General features: G+C 41.2%; 1 long non-coding RNA gene across 1 annotated transcript; it reads right to left on the bottom strand.

Annotated features, from left to right (window-relative positions):
• Nucleotides 1-2,070: 2,070 nt before the first annotated feature.
• On the bottom strand, nt 2,071-3,963 carry LOC123082017 (uncharacterized). Its single transcript, XR_006438909.1, has 3 exons — nt 3,812-3,963; nt 3,489-3,736; nt 2,071-2,918 (listed from the first exon to the last, which is right to left on the bottom strand). It is a non-coding gene; the product is annotated as an uncharacterized lncRNA (long non-coding RNA).
• Between the last annotated feature and the right edge of the window lie 15,361 nt (nt 3,964-19,324).

The following is a 19,324-nucleotide window of genomic DNA, read 5'->3' as shown; positions in this document are numbered from 1 at the left end:
CAGTTCGAGAAGATACAGTTTGATCACGGGTCCAAGGAGAGTTATCAGGAAAAAAGGACATCAATAGTAAGTTTTCAGTTGTGCATTTATCTTGGCAGAATTAGTTAGTTGTTGATGCTCGTGTCTATATTAATTTTATGATATCATAGGTAGGAATTGTTCTGAAGGGAAACTTTCCCCTTGAACGGCATGCAAGCAGAATTTACACCAGAACTATGTTTGAGTGGTTTGGAGATAAGTTGTACAAATCCGGTTCTTATGACATCGAGGAAGTCGTTCCACACAAAATTTATTTTGCACACCATGTTGACTCGGCATCAAGAGATAAGTGGTGCAAAGTTACTTTCAAGGTGGAAACAAACGAGACGAAGGTTGAATTCTTGTGTGAGTGTGGGTTCTTTGCCCACTCTGGGATGCTTTGCTGCCATGCGATCAAGGTAATTTTGTCGAACTCCATTAAATTTGTCGTGATGGTTTTTATTACACAAGATCATTATCAATCAATAATGGGATTGGATTGCCAGGTTATACTACATCTCCGTATTGGCGAGATCCCAGTGAAACATATTGTCAAGCGTTGGACTAGGGATGCGAAGGACATACTCCATAAGGATCTAGTAATGTATCAAAACTATCAAGGGTTGCCCAAATCAGGTACGGCAAGACACACCAAGCTTTATTTATCTGCACTAGAGCTTGTTCGAATGGGTGATGCAAATGTACAGTCTTATGAAGTAGCCAAGTTACTACTGCAACAAGCTAAAGCAAAGTTAGCACCAATCTCTGCTGAACGAGACAGTATGGGTGTTGCAGATAGGGAAGCTGCAGCACTGGCAGGTGGAATGGGAGAAGGTGAGTTAGATGGAGATGATGACGTTGTCTCTTCAATCAGCGCCCCTAAAATAAAAAGATCCATGGGAAGGCCAACCACAAGCCGCCTAATGAGAAGCCTGTGAAATGCTCTAGGTTCTGTAAGATTTGTCGAAAGGAAGGCCATAAGAGTTCCACTTGCCCTGACCGCAGTGAACTCCCAAAACCTCCGAAGAAAGCTCCTAAGTGTTCAAATTGTGGTGTGCTTGGTCACAGGAGGAGCAGTTGTGACAAGGAAATATTGTAGACATGATTCAGTTGTTTCACCTGCGCTAGCATATTTCCTACTTTGTTGAATAGTAGAACTAAATATTGTGTATTGTACTATTAAGTCAATTATTAGTTGACAACCTGTTTGTGCACCTGGTATCAACTTGCGATGTGACCGTTGATGAAGAATATATTCACATATGTCTAGTTCATTGTCATGATGATCCATTCAGGTCGATGAACTTAAGTTTGAATTGATTTTAAAATGATGGGATGCTTACTTCCATCGGGCTAAACCTAAGCCTATGGGGAAGAAGAACAGTAGACGGGAGAAAGTCCTTTTGGTGGCTGATTTATAGCGTGTGCAGTTGGCGAGGTGGGCTGTGGCCCGCCACGCAATAACTATCTCAATGAATGATTAGCTAATCCACGGCGTCATGCCAGTGAGAGATTCAAAAACCAGGAATCCGATGGAGAATATGTGTCGGGTCTTGTACAGGTGCCGACAATGCTTAAGTGACCCCCTTTTAAAACTAAACAACCGACCTAATTAGAACTAGCTATATGTACTGAATATGTGCCTCATACCCTACGTGTGGCTTATGTGCTTGATAATGGGTTAAACTTTGAATCTAGCTACCTACATTGATTTTTCAAATTTACTATATGAAAAATAATTAATTAGCACGATTTGATCACAACTGTTTACTTACGATAATAATGTTTTGGTCTATCAAACATGTGTTTAATGGGACTGCTGAATTCCATCCTGGTCGTCGTTCCTGTTAATGGCCCATGTACAAGCTCAATACCTACCAACGCTTGGTGCATGATTTGTTTGAAGCGGTATCAAGTACAACTAGCTGGCATAGCATATGCGGGCCATGTCGTGCTATACTGCAGCCTTATACACATCAGGATAGTGTCTTATAAGAGTGTAACAACCTGAACCTGATAAGATTCGATGTCTCTATGCTTATTGTGCTAGTCCCTGAATTGACTCGCTAGCACACACAATGCATATGAATACCAAATAACAAGTGCATCATTAACTACAACGTATGATCGAGAAATTATAATGTATTACAATCTCGTAGCACATAGCTAACTTTATTAAATAATAACATCGGGAAGTAGCATAATAAACGATGAGTCCCATCAATGCCCATGGCGAAAATGCCGAGTGAAGACTCGTGACCATACTGTATCTCACTGATCATCTGAAAATCCTGCAACATAATAAGTTGCGGCCAAAAGTGTCAATACATTGAATGTATTGGCAAATCAAATATGATATAGCAAACCTACATCCATAAAGAAATGTATGGCAAATAAAACACTCAAGTTGGCGTGCAGAAGAATGTCTTCACCTACCTCCACTAAGTAAACATGACACGAACTTCAGAAGTCTCTCAAGTGCGCTATGTCGATGGCGTGTTCTCTAGGAACAATAGAGCGCTCTGCCAAAGACGCATTCACCTGATTTAAGTTCCAAAAAATATACCTCGCCTCAAGTGCGTTCTGTTAATGGCGCATTCTCTAGGGATAATAGAGCGCTCTACCAGTGACACATTCTCTACGGCTATAAACACTCACCACTAAACACTCGACACAAACCCACGTCTACCATAGTAAGCTAATCACACAATCACATAATACAATCAATACCCAAATATGACAACAAAGAATATACAGATCAAATTAAGCACATATCATAGCATAAAACCACACATACATAGCTGGATATAGGATGAGCAAAATCAAAAGTGCAAACTTGCCTTGAACAGTGTTGAAGTAGTCTCACGATTAATTCTGATCCGCTTCACACTCCGAACAATCTATTCGATTAACGAAGGTACCGATAAATAAACGATATTCATATAGTACCACAATAAAGTCAACAGCAAGGAATTCAAATAAAACTTAAATAATAGAACATATCAGTAGGTATATATATCTACATGATAGTAGGATCGCAATGCAAAAAGAATCATCTAATTTGGATCAACGGTTTGAAAGATATGGCCTCCGGAAGGTTAAATTCAAATTTGAGCAAATTCAAATTTAAATGGTTCAAAAATGTGAAATTTTGGTAATACAATATTCTTCTGATCTCTACGAGTATACAAGAAAAAAGAATAGATGAATTTTGAGTTACGGATCTCAAGATATAGCTAATTGAAATTAGGTGAAAAATCTGTAAAAAGACAAAAAGAACTCTTTTTTACTGCTGCAGAGGCTACCGTAGTGAACTGCCACGTGGTGAGTTACTAATGGTTGTTACATGTCCGCTGGAAGGTCTAAACGGCGAACGAACACAACTTAAAGGAAAACGTTTCGGTAAAAAACAAATAGACGATCTAATCATGGCCCTCAGTTTGGATCGAACGGATGGAAGTGGTGCTCACCGGAAACAGGGGCTGGGTGGCGCCGGAGTTGAACAAAACAGAAGCGTGCGGCACGGGATCAACGTTGGGGTCGTCTCTGGTGATCTCCTCGGGATGACAAGGTCACAGCAAGAAGCTGCGGAGATAGGCGGTCTCGAACATGTCGTGGGGGTCTTCGGGAAGATCTGCTAGCGACGGCATGGTCCAGGAAGAGTTCGCGGCGACGATGTGCTTCTGGTCAGGGTCGCCGGCGTCATCATGGTGCACCCCTGCGCAGAATAAGAGGTGAAGGAGAGCTAGGAGATCAAGGTGAAGTGAATCGGGACCAGAGGAGATGTGGAGACCCTTGGGTTTCATCAGAATTAACGGTGGTGGAAGCTTCTGCAGGCAGAACTCGGGCGACGTTGTACGGCAGCTCTAGGGCACCGGGGAACTCCGTTTTTGTGAAAAATCGGAAGAGGACAAGGTGGCGAATACTTATGAGGAATCGGGGGTGGTTGAGAAACAATGGTCGATCGAATCGGGTGAAGTTTGATCGGGATATATGAACTCGTGCGTGTGCAGGAGGAGTCCAGTACGAGGAAGGAGACAACCTAGCGGGGCCCAGTGTCAGCGGCGCTGAGGGGTGTGAAGAAAAAAAGAGAAGGCGGGTTGTGGCCTACGGTACTGCTGCTGGGCTGGCCTGCTAGCTACAGCGCTGCTTAGCACGCGCGGGCGAAGTAAGGGAGTTGGGCCGCAGCAGTTCTATCCGACAACACAGTGCGCGCGTTGCCTTTTTTTAAGAAAACCTCTGCTACAGGAATTATAAATAAACTAGGAAAAGAGCCCGTGTGTTGCAACGGGAGAAAAAACACAACACACACTCTTAACCGAACAACCATCACTCAAGACCACAATAGGTCCATCTCCTTTATTTTAGCGACGCATCATATTTGTGTTGCCGCTTATCCTTCTTCTCACCCTCGCCCGGGGTGATCTTAGTGTTCACACAAATCAAAACGTGTTAGAATGTGGTTAATCCTAAGACGTCTCTCTCTCCCTCTCTTCTTCCTCTCCCTCTCTCTCGGTTTCTCTCGTAACCGTGATGATAAATCTGTTGTTTTCCCCTGCGACGTATTCAGAGGTATGCATGTGTAGTTCTCGATGTTTTCTTTTCTCTATATGATTATAGTGGGTGTTTATTTGCAGTCCGGATCGTCGCCTGTATGAAAGAAAAATGGATCATGCGCTATAGTTATAAGTTTACTTCCAAAACAATATTTAAAAAATATTTAACCTGTAAAATTAACATCATATACAGATTTCACACATTTTTCTAATCAAATTTCATATATAACATATTAAAATCGAAGTTACAGTGTAAAAAATACGTATAATTTTGAAAACCATTTGTTTGAATTAAATATCTTCCAAAATAATATGTATAAATACTTAACAGGTTAAAATAATCTTATATTCGTATTCTACATATTTTTCTAATCAAATTTCATATATAACATGTTTAAATCAGAGTTACGGTTTAAAAGATATGGTCATATGGATGGTTTAGAAAAGCATTTGTTTGACTTAAATATGATCCGCAGATGGAATATCTAAAACGTTAGGGTTTTTTTTTAAACTGTAAAATAACGGTTCGGTGTGACTTAAATCTGGACTGCGGGTTGATTTCATGATAACGCATGGGCTTGTTTGCAAATTGGCGTGACGGACAGGCAAAAACCCTACGTGCTTTATTATTAGGTAGAGACTAGGTAAAAGCAAATACTAGACAAATTCCTGAAAATATAGTAAAAATGACATTACTAATATAAACTACAGGAACCTTAGTTCCAGCTCTAATGCAATTCTGTAAACCTTATTTTATGGAATAAAGAATACAAAAAATGCAGTATAACACAAATCTAAAAATCATTTGGAGTTTCTAAATTTTTTAAAAAACAGCAGGTGAACTCCAATAATATTCTGATCACTATGACCTTTTTATAACAGGGGAGAAGTCATGTTATCTCCCCTCCAATAATTTTCCCTAAGTTGCAATAACGATTTGATATTCAGAAAATTTCAAATATGCATAGAAAATCATGATGAAAAAAAATGATCCTATTAACATTCCAAATCTAAAAATTTGGGATGTTACAAAGAGAGAATACAAGGAGTAATAAATGTGTGGTGGGAATCCAGATGGAAAAAACGAGGGGGGTACCGAGACATGAGAGAGTCGTCCTCTAAAACGACTATTTGGCCAACAAGGCACTAAATGATTTAAACTTGAAGCTCTACCTCCTTGCTTGCCAGTCCAGTCTGCATTAGGTGAAAAATCACATCCCTTCTCTTATTACAATAAGAGATTGTGAGCTTAAGAGAAATATTCAAAACCTTAAAATCCTAGGACACCAGTAATAGTGGACAATTAGTCTTAAGAAACTAAGATCTGCTTACCAAAGATTGTTATGATTGGAAGCAATGTTTTAACTTGTATCCCCATTGTAGCGTATGGGCTCTTTTGCTAGGATCTCTACTAATGCTGAACAGAGATACGGACTCCACTAGACAACCTGAACTGTTTGACTTTGACCATGTACATCGTCACTCAAGAATTACTGCTCCAGTTGCTATATTTTATGTTGCTCTTTGGGTAAAATGCTTCAAAGAGTTGCACGTTCATCTGGCAGAAGCATCAAAAGCAGGTACATACTTTTGACTTGTTTTCTATTATTTTAGGAAAGATATTTGGAGAAGTTCAGCTGGAGTTGGTGTATTATAAGCAAAATGCTTTTTCTTATTTTGTTCAAGCAATAAGGTTATCAAAAGCGAACATGTTCAGGACTCAGAACCTTCAGTCCGGCACAATGCTCGGGGGCAAGCCCTGCCAGAGCAAGGTGGGTTATTATCTCTGGCACCATGTACTTTTAGGTTTGGGATTCTTGCTGAGTAGAAGTCAATCCTACTTAGTGTTTCTACCTAAGAATTTGAAAGAAAATTTCCAACGGTAAGTAAATGTGTGTCCTTTTTTTGACGCGAGGAGAAGTGTGTTCTACTCATTGTATGCAAGCGATTTGATTCCAGTTTTGGGATAGGCTACAGACCGCGTGTTATTGCGCATGGTGATGTACATGATATTTATAGTGAGAAGACCAGTGACCTCCTTATACCCAGGAGCGAGAAGCTACTAGTTCATGAGGGTTGAAGGTAATAGTAGGAATGATTATGATTTTTGTTCAAACTACTTCATAGATTGTTTAATAATTTTTTTGTGGCTGCAACATGTTGTGTATGTGCCAAGTCTGCTCGAAAATATTGTTAACAATGCTGAACAAGTGCTACAACTTCTTGAGCTTGGAGAATCTGCCATTTCTTTTAGGGATGACAATGGGTAGGGTATGGGTGGGTACAACCCCCTTCTGCCCAAACCCATACCCATAGAAACTTTCTATACCCACCCATTTGTGTACCCATGGGTATAAATTGATAACCATGCCCATATCCATCGGGTATCCTATACCCAATATGTATCCAATGGATACAATATATATCATTTACATTTTGATTTTTTTTATATAAACAAGTTTCAAATTGAAGTGGTAATGGGCGAGCAGGATAGCAATGAAAAGGGATCCTTCGGTGGGTGTCTTAGAAGGCGGTAAGGGGGTACAAGTAGTAGTTGGTGGAAGCGCGACAAATTGGGAGGCGGCGGTGGGTACTCAGGATCGTTGGATCAAGAGTTCAACAAGAGTACGGTGATAATTAGTCAATATTTCCTCATTTCAAGGAGTCATATAGGATGTAGGAGGAGTGACGCGAGTTGGTGGTTATAATCCTATGAGCTATGGTTGGTTTTGTGAATAAGGGATTTAAGGTTAGGCCATTGGGGTTGGATGTCGACCACACTTGTCATATGGGTTATTTTCCTTTATTAACTTTTTCTGGGTATCCATTGGGTTGCCCATAGGCGCAATTTCATACCCATGCCCTGCCCATATATTTTGCTGGTATGGATACCCATACCCATGGGTATAAAATATTGCTAACACTTGCCCATGCCCACTATTTTTGGGTAGGGTACCCACGGGTACCCATACCCATGGACAAAACTGCTATCCGTAATTTCTTTATTGTGAAAGAAAACAGTACAACTCGACAATCTAGTAAAATAACATTCCAATTGTATTGTAGCTTAATAACTAATCTGATGCTTCCAAGAATTTATACCTGATTTTGACCAATTGAGTGCTGATAATAATTCTATTCTCCTTGACAAAAATAACTGATCTAATTAGCAGATTAAGCATTGGTACTTTTTTAGTTGGTGATAAGGATTTTATTCTCATTGACAATAATTACTAGCTTGATTATACTTGATTCACGTGCTTTTTCTAGGAGGCTTCAATATATATGATTTGTATCATCAGGATATATCTTATGTTATACTTGTATGCTCAGTTTTCTACCAGGACAATATGAGGCCATTGAAGCATTTTAAAGTTCAAGCGCTACACAATGAGACAAAATTGTATATTTGTGTTGTATATAAAGTACTACTTCATGAGCTATTTGACACTAGAAGTAAGATGATGATGAATCATGAACTTTATATAATCCTCGGCATAGATTGCATGCTCCTTATTTCAAAAATGTTCCTTTAATGGCTGTCAAAATGGTATGCGCGAGAAATTCAACAGGGATGTGTGGGGTGAGAGAGTGAGATGGGTGGGTGCGCTAAGAGAGTGGCTGAGGTCAGGATAAAGCTGGGCAAGTAAGCAAAAAAAGGGGTAGACAACATTCTTCATATTGTGCGATATTTCTTATGTGCATCAAGTAGATCTTAATCTGTAAAAGATTTTTGTTGGATAATTGTTGTATATGTATACATCGTCAAATTGCCTTTTTTAATCTATTTACATTGCAGGTGAAGTGGACTTAAATTATTACCTGCTTGTATTATGTTCTCTCTATATGTAAAAGTTAACATGCATTATGTTTACTAGTAAAGTGCCTATGCGTTGCAACGGCTCAAAAATAAATAACTATGTTCTCATGTATCTAATAAAAATAAAAATACAAAATAGCTGCTTATTGGAAATTGAATATTTAGTGTTAGTAGTATATGAGTTGCAATGTATATAGACCTATTTTAGATGTATATTCACTCATTTTGCTCCATATGCAATGCATATAGACCTATTTTAGATATATATATTCACTCATTTTGCTCAGTATGTAGTATATATTGAGACTTATATTTAGGAACGGAGTGAGTATGAGAAAATATAATTTCAATCCTCATTCAGAATGTCTGCAAACACTTTTACGACAAATCAATGATACATAATGAATTTGAGAAAACAACACAATCAACAACATAATATGCAACCTGTCATCATCAACATAACATGTAGCTCAATGGGTTTAGACCCGATGCTGTAACAACACTCTATCACTTCGTCAACAGAAATGGTACAATATTTTTAGATGAAATGATCGGGAAGACAAAGTGAAACAAATAGCAAGCAGAGAAACATTACTTACTTGCTATGTAAATTAGGTTTTGACAACAGAAATGGTATAATGTTTACAAGTATACGACAAAATTGAGCTTCATGAAGTAATAATAAGCATTTGACTAAATACTACCTTGCTTACTGTGGACTCCAATTAGCATATGCTATATAAATGAGGTTTTATACTCAAAGAAAAACATCACTATTGGCTAAGCATAAGCTTAATAGACTAAACTCTAGGAGTTTGGAGCAAAGGTTGGCTGAGGTGACGCATGACTGCTTCTATTCCGTGTGTTCCAAAATACTTGAAGTAAATAATGTGTTACTCGATTATTTCCTCACCGCCTTTCCATCTGCACTAACTAAAGTAGTAAATGGTGTATTTTTCTTTCCTAAACAAAAGGGTTCAATAAACTGTTGAGTGTGTAGAGCTAGACATGAAAGTAGACAAAAAGAAAGTTACAGTTTCAGGAAAACCTAACAATATCTAAGGTAATGATTCAGTATGTACAGGTGGCCACCATGTCATGTTTGGTTGGGTTATACTCACATGCACTTCAAGGGTAATCAAGTGGATAAGCACCAGTTTAAATTCAAACCAGAACTTCATGGTGTGATCTCAAATCCGCGTGCACACTCACATGCTAGCACATGATTTCTGAAACCATGCACACAACAAAATCTGAACCACGGTCCTACACCCAACCATTGTGGATTTTTTAATTAAGGAGAGAGAAATGTGAGTCACCCCCATGTTGAGCACATGGCTTGGACGCGGGTGGTGGGCTGGGTGTCCAGCTGCGCGAGCACCCAAACTGGTTGACGCCCACCTCTCCATTTACCCACTTAGCGGTTAATATTGACACTCATGTTGGTGCTACAGTGTGATCCCATGTACCGAATTAGAGCTATCATATGAGTAAGTAAAACCCTTGTTTTCATTTAAGACAATTCACAATTAGACTAAACAATTACTCTTGTTTTCATATTTCAGCAAAATATCCATGAAACCTTCGTCCTTTTTTGGGGTAGACGATGATTTTGCATTCATCATATGGATATTCTTCCTCGTGTAAAACAAATTATCTTGTGCACTATGTTGTAGAATTTTCTGCTCACAAAACAGTCAGTGTAAAAGGAAGAGATTTTTGCTGCAAGTATATCAAAGCAAGCACCAAGGTAGATGGCTTACTCCCATGGTTTGTCACCCTAATTACCAGTATACACAATCTACCTCTCTCTTTGAAGACATTAGTTCACTGTCAAATTGAAACATCTTCTCTAACTCAACTTTGAGTTCATCATAGTGACTAAAGTTTGACATATCCACTGATCTACCAAGTCTAACACCTTGCGCATGAACCTGCAATACCATGGGGAATGAAACATAAATTAATCTCATGGTATTGCTAATCCTAAATATTGCTAGGGTTGTTGCTAGTGATCCATGCATCCTTTAACTTTCTCTTACCGTGGTTAGCTTCATGAACATGTCATCTTTTTATTGGTGTGTTTACGTTGTCATTTAATGCTTTGTGGTGAGTGGCATGAGCTCCCACACTTGCTATCATGAATCTGTTTATGCCATGCTCTATTTTTCTTCTAAGTCTGAAACTGTTAATAAAACTTGCTATGTTTACATAGGTGCCATCATATCTTCTGTGAATTTTTGGCTCATGTTCAGTAAGGTAGTTTTGTTCTATGCATTTAGTAGAATCATGCCATGCCTTTGTTTGCTATGATATGTTCTTGTAGCATGTTGTTTGCTTGCTCTAAACATTGCTTCCTGATGTTGTTTTTGACATGTTAGTATTTTCACTAAGTCTGTGAAACTGATATCTTTTGCACTTTTGCCATGCTTATTTGAACCTGTTCTAGTGTGATTTAGTCGTAGCTCAGTGTTCATGTTTTGTCAAGCATCTCTTGTACATCACCTCCATATGCTTTGTTGCTATGTTGGAGTGCAGTAGCTTAGTTTTCTATTGCACTCTAAGTGGCATCATGATGTTAATAGCATATTTGCGTCATTCTTATTTTGCTTGCCATTTGCAAACCGTGCATCCGTTTCCGGTGATCCTTATATCGTTTTCGACCGAAATCACCTCATATTTCCAGCGGCATACTTGGTTTGCCAAGTTGATGCCTTGATCATTATTTCCCTTCCAAAGCACGCATATGCATGCATACCATGCCATGTATTGCATCATGTTGCTTGTGCATTGAACCATGATTGATTGTTGTTCCATTGCTTGTGTTCTTGATTTGGGTAGAGCCGGGAGACGAGTACGTGAACGAGGAACCTGTTGAGTATGCTAACGAGGATTAAGCTTTCAACAACTCTGAGAACATTGCAGGCAAGATGACCATACCCTCGATATCACTTCTATCTTTGCTTGCTAGTTGTTCGTTGTATCGCTATGTCACGCTACCTACCGCTTGTTATATCATGCCTCCCATGTTTCCATGTCAAGCCTCTAACCCACCTTTCTAGCAAACCGTTGTTTGGCTAAGTTGCTAGTTGCAGGTGAAGTTAAAGTTTGTTCCATGTTGGAACATGGATATGTTGGGATATCACAATATCTCTTATTTATTTAATGCATCTATATACTTGGTAAAGGGTGGAAGGCTCGGCCTTTTGCCTGGTGTTTTGTTCCACTCTTGCCACCCTAGTTTCCTTCATACCGATATTATGTTCCTTGATTTTGTGTTCCTTACGCGGTTGGGGATTTATGGGACCCCCTTGACAGTTCGCTTTGAATAAAACTCCTCCAGCAAGGCCCAACCTTGGTTTTACCTTTTGCCTACCTACCACCTATACCTTTCCCTTTGGTTCTGCAGACTCAAGGGTCATCTTTATTTTAAATCCCTCCCCGGGTCAGTGCTCCTCTGGGTGTTGGTCCGAAATGGGCAGCCTGTGGGGCCACCTCGGGGAAACTTGAGGGCTGGTTTTACTCGTAACTTGTCCCATCTGGTGTGCCCTGAGAACGAGATACGTGTGACTCCTATCGGGATTTGTCGACACATCCGGCGGCTTTGCTGGTCTTGTTTTACCATTGTCGAAACGTCTTGTAACCGGGATTCCGAGACTGGTCGGGTTTTTGCGGGAGAAGGAATATCCTTCGTTGACCGTGAGAGCTTGTGATGGGCTAAGTTGGGACACCCCTGCAGGGTATAAACTTTCGAGAGCTGTGCCCACGGCTATGTGGCAGATGGAAATTTGTTAATATCCAGTTGTAGAGAACTTGACACATGACTTAATTCAAATGAATCAACCGTGTGTGTTGCCATGACGGTCTCTTTTCGGCGAAGTACGGGAAGTGAACACGGCCTTGTGTTATGCTTGAACGTAAGTAGTTTCAGGATCACTTCTTGATCACTTCTAGCTTCTCGACCGTGCGTTGCTTCTCTTCTCACTCTTATTTTGCGTATGTTAGCCACCATATATGCTTAGTGCTTGCTGCAGCTCCACCTCACTACCTTCTCCTACCCATAAGCTTAAATAGTCTTGATCTCACGGGTGTGAGATTGCTGAGTCCTCATGACTCATGGATACTTCCAAACAGTTGCAGGTGCCGAGGATACTAGTGCAGGTGATGCTACCGAACTCAAGTGGGAGTTTGACGAGGATCTGGGTCGTTGCTACGTTTCGTTTCCTGATGATCAGTAGTGGAGCCCAGTTGGGGCGATCGGGGATCTAGCATTTAGGCTTTATCTTCCTTTTCTGTTGGATTTGACCATAGTCAGTCTTTGAGTGTATTTGGATAATGTATGAATTATTTATGTATTGTGTGAAGTGGTGATTGTAAGCCATCTCTTTATCACTTTCTTATTCAGTACATGGGATTGTGTGAAGATTACCCCTCTTGCGACAAAACTACCATGCGGCTATGCCTCTAAGTCGTGCCCCGACACATGGGAGATATAGCTGCATTATGGGTGTTACACATACTCAATCTAGGAATCTGTACACTATCTAGTTTTGTCAGTTTTATCGTTTTCTTGTGTTTTGACTTCAGGTTCGTAATATGTACTTGAACAGTAAGAATCTCAAAAATCATAATTTAGCCATCACAACATAACGCCGAGTTCTACAAACCTACAGGCATACTGTGTGCATATATATACACACACACATAAACACATCGATCAGATGGTTAACAATTTCATTTAGAGCTCATGAATAAAACCTATAGGTACGTCATGGCACTGGATCAGTGGTACAACCTCGTGAATTAAATCAAACCTTACCTTCAGATGACCAGATTCCATTGTCCCAACAAAGTTGTCCACTTCGCTGAAGTGTTGCTGCTAGTGAAAGGCAGAGCACCAACACTCTGAAGACGTTGATCAAGTGCTGGTCTGTTGGTGGAGAATACAATGACTGGGTGGCCTTCCTCTGCCCAGGGCTCCTGCCTCGACAGGGGGTTGGCACCAGGGTGGTGGACTAGCACCGTCGCCCATGGCGGCGTCAAGCTTCGACAATCGGACAGCGCATGGCTGGGACCAGCGCGCCCCCACGACTATGATTTATCCTATTCATGGGCAGGACCAGCTAACTATAATTTGAAATGAATAGTAATTTTGCCATTAATCTCTAAGATACCGATGTTGTACAACCAAACAAACAAAAGCCGAATGAACTGGTATAAAGCAGAGAGAGGGAGAGTGAAATCCTTGATGAGCCCACAGGCAGGCATCTCTGGCAGTTTTTCCCTTGGTGATACTGATTGTGATAACAAGCATGGTGGTGATGCCAACAAAGTGCTATAAATCCGATGGCTTCCCCTTATGACAGGGTCACACAAGTCAACAACTCGTTCATGAACTGTAATTTTATATGCAACGACAAACAATATTGATTTTTTGTGTTCAAAAGTTGAATAGATTCCACATGAACCTCAAGAACAAACAGAAACCCCACACCCAGTTAAGCATCAATGAGTGGCAACAAAGGGAAAACAAAGTGCAGGTAACAACAACATACATTAGGAGCAAAACGAAACCTCATTGTTGTGGCCCAGTATTTGGAGGCATTGAGGTTGTCGAGGCTGCATCTTAGGGTCTTGTAATACTCCTCCAGGGTATGTTGTCCAGAAACAGGAAGAACTTCGTGAATAGAGGAACAGAGAGAGGGGGATGTTCTCCTACAACAGAGAGGGAGCAGCACGAGCCTCGTGAATAGAGAAACAGGAGCTGCAAAATGAATCAAGTCAAATCGGACAGAAAGAGAGAGAAGGTACCTTGTTGATGAGCTCCATATCGTGGGAGCAGCCGAGCTGCATTGTGCCCTATAAAGGAAGGAAGCGATGGCCGCCACCACCTCCTCTCCTTGAGCGATGCCCTAGAAAGGAAGGGTGAAAGCAGATGACCTTGAGCACCCCCGTCGCCTGATGATGACGCGATATTGAATCTGGTATTATCACGACGGCCGTGGCCGATCTGGCCACCGCCTGAACTGTTGCCCGATCTGAAAGATAAGGTGAGGGGAGGAGGGGAGAGGGTGGGGGTTTTCATGGAGGTGGTGGAGAAAATGGCGGAGGCTAGGAGCGAGGTCGCCGGTGGAGCCCGAATGAGAGGAACATGAGGAGGAAACTGCGGTGGAGGCTCTCCATGGTAGACGAGACGCGTTTCGCTGGCGCTGGCAGCACAAGGAAGGAGGAGGGTGAAAGGAGATGGATAGTGGTGGCGGGTGGGAAGAGAATAACTCGTCTGTTCCATCACGGCGGCGGCTCCTCTCGGATCCGAGCGGCGGTCAATGGCTCCTTGATGGCGGCTGTGGCGTCCTTGAGGATTAACGTTGGAAACAGATCGAGGGGAGACTCATTGACTGGGTTTTTTACATGCGAGGGAGAGACGGAAAGAACCAGACGGTGGTGGGAAGGAGAGACGAAAAATATCAGACGAAAGTGATGGGACGAAAATAAACAATGGACGCAATCCTATCAACTTAGACATTAGGAGTAGAGATCATGGTTCTCAGCGTAGGTTACATACGATGGATCATTGACTCTTTTTTATTAATATGATTATTGCCTATGTTTCTTTTGTCATTCTTCGAAGTCCCAGTTCGAGTTAGGAAAAGACTGGACTTTTATCGATCGCGTTTCTTTTGGCAGGGTGATGAGCTAAAAATAAAATATCGTTTAGCCAAATGAGATATCATGACCGAAAGACCAAGGGGGTCTCGGGATTGAGAATCTTGAAGTTAAGAACAGATGTTTTCTCAGCAAGTGGTTGTGGAAGTTATCAAGTGGGACTGACGCCACTTGGGTGCAAATCCTCTGTAGCAAGTATCTTCAAACCAAAACTTTGTCTCAGGTGACAGTAAGACCGACTGATTCACCCTTTTGGAAAGGGCTTATGAAAGTAAAGCTTTCCTTGTTTAATAGGACAAAGTCTATTGTTGGTGACGGTGCCAGCACGCGATTCTGAGAGGATACTTGGCTCGGAGAGGAACCCTTAGCCATCCAATACCCGTCTTTGTATCGTATTGTTCAACGACGTGAGGTTTTTGTTGCAACGGTATTACAATCAGTCCCCCTTAATATTCAGTTCAGAAGGGCGTTAGTGGGTAATCATTGGGAAGAATGGTTACATCTAGTAAGTAGACTGATGGACATTCAGCTTTCCCAACAACCCGATGAATTATGCTGGAAGCTTACTAGGTCAGGAGTATTTACAGTTAAATCAATGTATGTTGATGTTATCAATTCAAGCTCGATTCCTAGTTCCAAACATGTTTGGGCTGTCAAAGTCCCTTTGAAAATCAAAGTGTTTATCTGGGTTCTCCATAAATAAGTTATTTTAACTAAGGATAACTTGACAAAGCGTAATTGGACAGGACCTACTAGGTGTAGTTTTTGTGATCGAGATGAGACGATCAAACATCTTTTTCTTGATTGCCCGCTAGCTAAAGTTTTATGGAGGACGGTCCATATTGCTTTCAATATTACTCCACTGAGTTCAGTCAACACGTTATTTGGAATGTGATTTAATGGGGTAGAGCCCGAGTTAGCGCGACATATTCGTATTGGAGTCTGCGCCTTGGTGTGGGCTCTCTGGAATTGCAGAAATGATTTAGTTTTTAACAGGACAACACACATTCATTTTTTGCAGGTCAGAGCCACGGCGTTGATCCGTTCATGGTCGCTACTCACTCCGACGGAGGCCAGGGAGCGTTTGATTACTGGATCTATCCGATGGGAGATGGTAGCTCGGGATATCTTCAACCGGTTTGGATGGCGGTCATGTAATAGGATAGGCAATTAGTTTACCTATCTCTCTTTAGCCAGCCGGTTGTGGCGTCCTTTATTTGGCTAGTTTGCGTTTCTAGCCCATGTTGGCTCTGTGTGAGCTTTTTTCACTTTTTCTAGTTGGAGACTTTGATACCTTGTTGGAACTTATTTATTTGGTTTAATAAGATGGCCGTATGCATCGCTCTGATGCAGAGGCTGGGGAGATCCCCTTTTAGAAAAAAAACAAAGTGTGTCAGTGACTATAAAATATTTTTGTATTGTCACCCTCCCACTTTTCTTTTTCTTATACGTTGACGCACCCTACTACCACTGGACGACGCTGTCGTCCAGGAGTACCACTACCCCACTGTCACCAAACGACATCTCCATCCATGAGTACACCGGTTGTCCCAGGACATTCGAGATTTTCCAAATCCTCACTGTAATTGCAAAAGAACTTCAACCAATGGCTCGCTGATAATTTCCCCAATCTCCCCCAAATACTACAAGAGGTTAGGTAGAGTTCACACTTCCTTTTTTCACATGTGCAATTGAGAGTCAAGTATATTATCCATACAAGGTCCTCAAAATTATTGTATTTTCATGGCCACATAATGGATGAACTGCAATCAGGATGTACAGTCCTCATCTCATTCCATCATGCGAGTTACATCTATATTCACTGAATTTTTAACTGAGGATGAAAGGCACCTTGCAACAACTTGGATATAAGCAACACCCCCTTGCTTCACCATAATCCAGAGAGATAAGTCCTCGGAAACCAAAAAAATAAAGTGGGCCAAGATCAGATAATCACATGGAATAAGCAACTACCTGAGTTGGAAACAAATTGTACTAGTACACAAGAGACACAATTTTGATTCATCATTGCACACTTTAAAACTAACGAATGCAGGGCCATCAATCACTTCACTTTGAAAAAAAGGTAGCAAATAAGTTTATTGCACATTCTTGTATACTCATGCCAGAAATTAGATCTAACATGATGAAATAATGATCAGACATTTGAGTGGAAAAATCTAAGATAAAGCACAATTGATTTCACCAAGAACTGAACTACTAATGCCAGAAATAGTGCACATGCATCGAACTATCCTGTTTTGCATCCAAGGCCAGAATTAAGCATGGACTACTCAAGATTGAAACACCATCACTAAAGGCTATAGAAATTTCGGCAAAGAAACATCACTAAGTGCGAGCTCTCCTGGCCATCGATCTAGTACATCCTTGTAGGTGCGCCAACCTTGCCTTCCATTCGTGAGATATGCTATAAAGTCCACATGTATGAGTAGTTATTCGAGGATATATAGGGATGCCTGTTGGGACAATTATGCATCTCTGGGATGCCATTAGTAGGAACTGATTGCATCTAGATCACCTTAAAAGCATGAACAGAGAAGGGTTTAGGGGATCATTACATGTCACGGCAATGGACATGATCGCCTGCTTGATGCAGGCTTGATGCAGGGGTGATGTAGTCGAAGTAGAGGTCCTCGACGTCTTGATTCCTTCAGGACGCCACCGGCACTGCCCAGGGACAGCGGCAGCGGCTGGCTTAGGTCTTCCCGTCGCTGCAGCACTCCCCCTGATCGGATGGGGTGAGAGAATATCGGGAGGAAAGTAAACCTTACGTGAATTGTGATCTCGCAGGTGGCCAGCTCTCTCCCATATCCTTTTAATATGGCGCTGGCGACAGGGGACCCAAAACCTGAGTTGGTTTTTGGGCGCCCCCGATCAGGGCGCGTTAGTTCTGATCGACGCTCATGTACGTTGGTACGTGGACCCCTTCACTTATCGTTATCCCTTCATTTTCTTTGTTTGTTAGACTAATAGATCTAACTGGCCTGTTTAAGCCGTCAAATCAAAACCAACATTCTCCCCCTTGATCGTTAGGCTTAACTTCATTCGCCCATTCTATATAGGAATGATGTATCAAAGTGAGGTGTTACTACAGCTCGAAACGCTATAGAACCTCAACACTTATAGCACACCTTCCTATTTCGAAATGGAAAACATTTTGCTAATTGGGGAGTGGTTTATTTTAATGCTCCTCTTATTCTAGAATCATAAGGCTTCCAGTAGTCCCATGCCGGCAACATGCTCACGAAAAATACTGGGTGGTAAGCCTTTTGTTAGCGGATCCGCAAGCATATGCTTCATTCTTATGTGTTTAACATCAACTGTTTGACCCTAGATTCTATCTTCAACAACACGATACTTTATGTCAATGTGTCTTGCAGCATTACTTGACCTGTTGTTACTCGTATAGAAAACTGCTGGTTCATTATCGCAGTATAATAAAATTGGTATAGATATGCTGTCAACCACTTTAAGTCCGGGAATAAAATTCTTTAGCCATACACCCTGCCCGGTGGCCTCATAACATGCTAAAAATTCTGCTTGCATCGTAGATCTAGAAGTTAATGTTTTTTTGGAGCTTTTCCACGATATAGCTCCTCCCGCGAGTGTGAATATATAACCTCACGTGGATCTCTTACTATCCACACACCCGGCAAAATCAGAGTCTGAAATAACCAACAATTTCTAGGTTATCAGTTCTTTTATTTGTAAGCATGAAATCCTTAGTTCCTTGCATATAACGCGAGACTTTCTTTGCGGCCTTCCAGTGGTCCGGTCCTGGATTTGATTGGTATCTGCCAAGCATCCCGGTTACAAAACATAAATCTGGGCGTGTACACACTTGAGCGTACATGATGCTTCCGTCAGCTGAAGCATAAGGAACCGACTTCATTTGATCAGTTTCATATTGGTTCCTCGGACATTGAAATGTCCCAAACTTATCGCCCTTAACTATAGGAGCAGGTGAGGGTGAGCACTTATGCATATTGAATTTTTTAGTACTCTCTCAAAGTATGCCTTTTGAGATAGTCCTAACATTCCTCTGGACCTATCTCGATGAATCTTGATGCCGAGGACATACGAGGCTTCACCAAGATCTTTCATATCAAAACTGGATGATGGAAAATTCTTGGTCTCATGCAGCGTATCCTTATCGCTACATGCCAACAATATGTCATCAATGTATAGGACTAAAAATGTGAACCTACTGCCTTTAAACTTAACGTATATGTAGTTGTCCAGA

The sequence above is a fragment of the Triticum aestivum genome, chromosome 4A (genome assembly GCF_018294505.1).
Source record: "Triticum aestivum cultivar Chinese Spring chromosome 4A, IWGSC CS RefSeq v2.1, whole genome shotgun sequence".
Lineage (NCBI taxonomy): Eukaryota > Viridiplantae > Streptophyta > Magnoliopsida > Poales > Poaceae > Triticum > Triticum aestivum.
The sequence above is the reverse complement of the archived record's forward strand: the minus strand, read 5'-3'. Positions and strand labels throughout refer to the sequence as shown.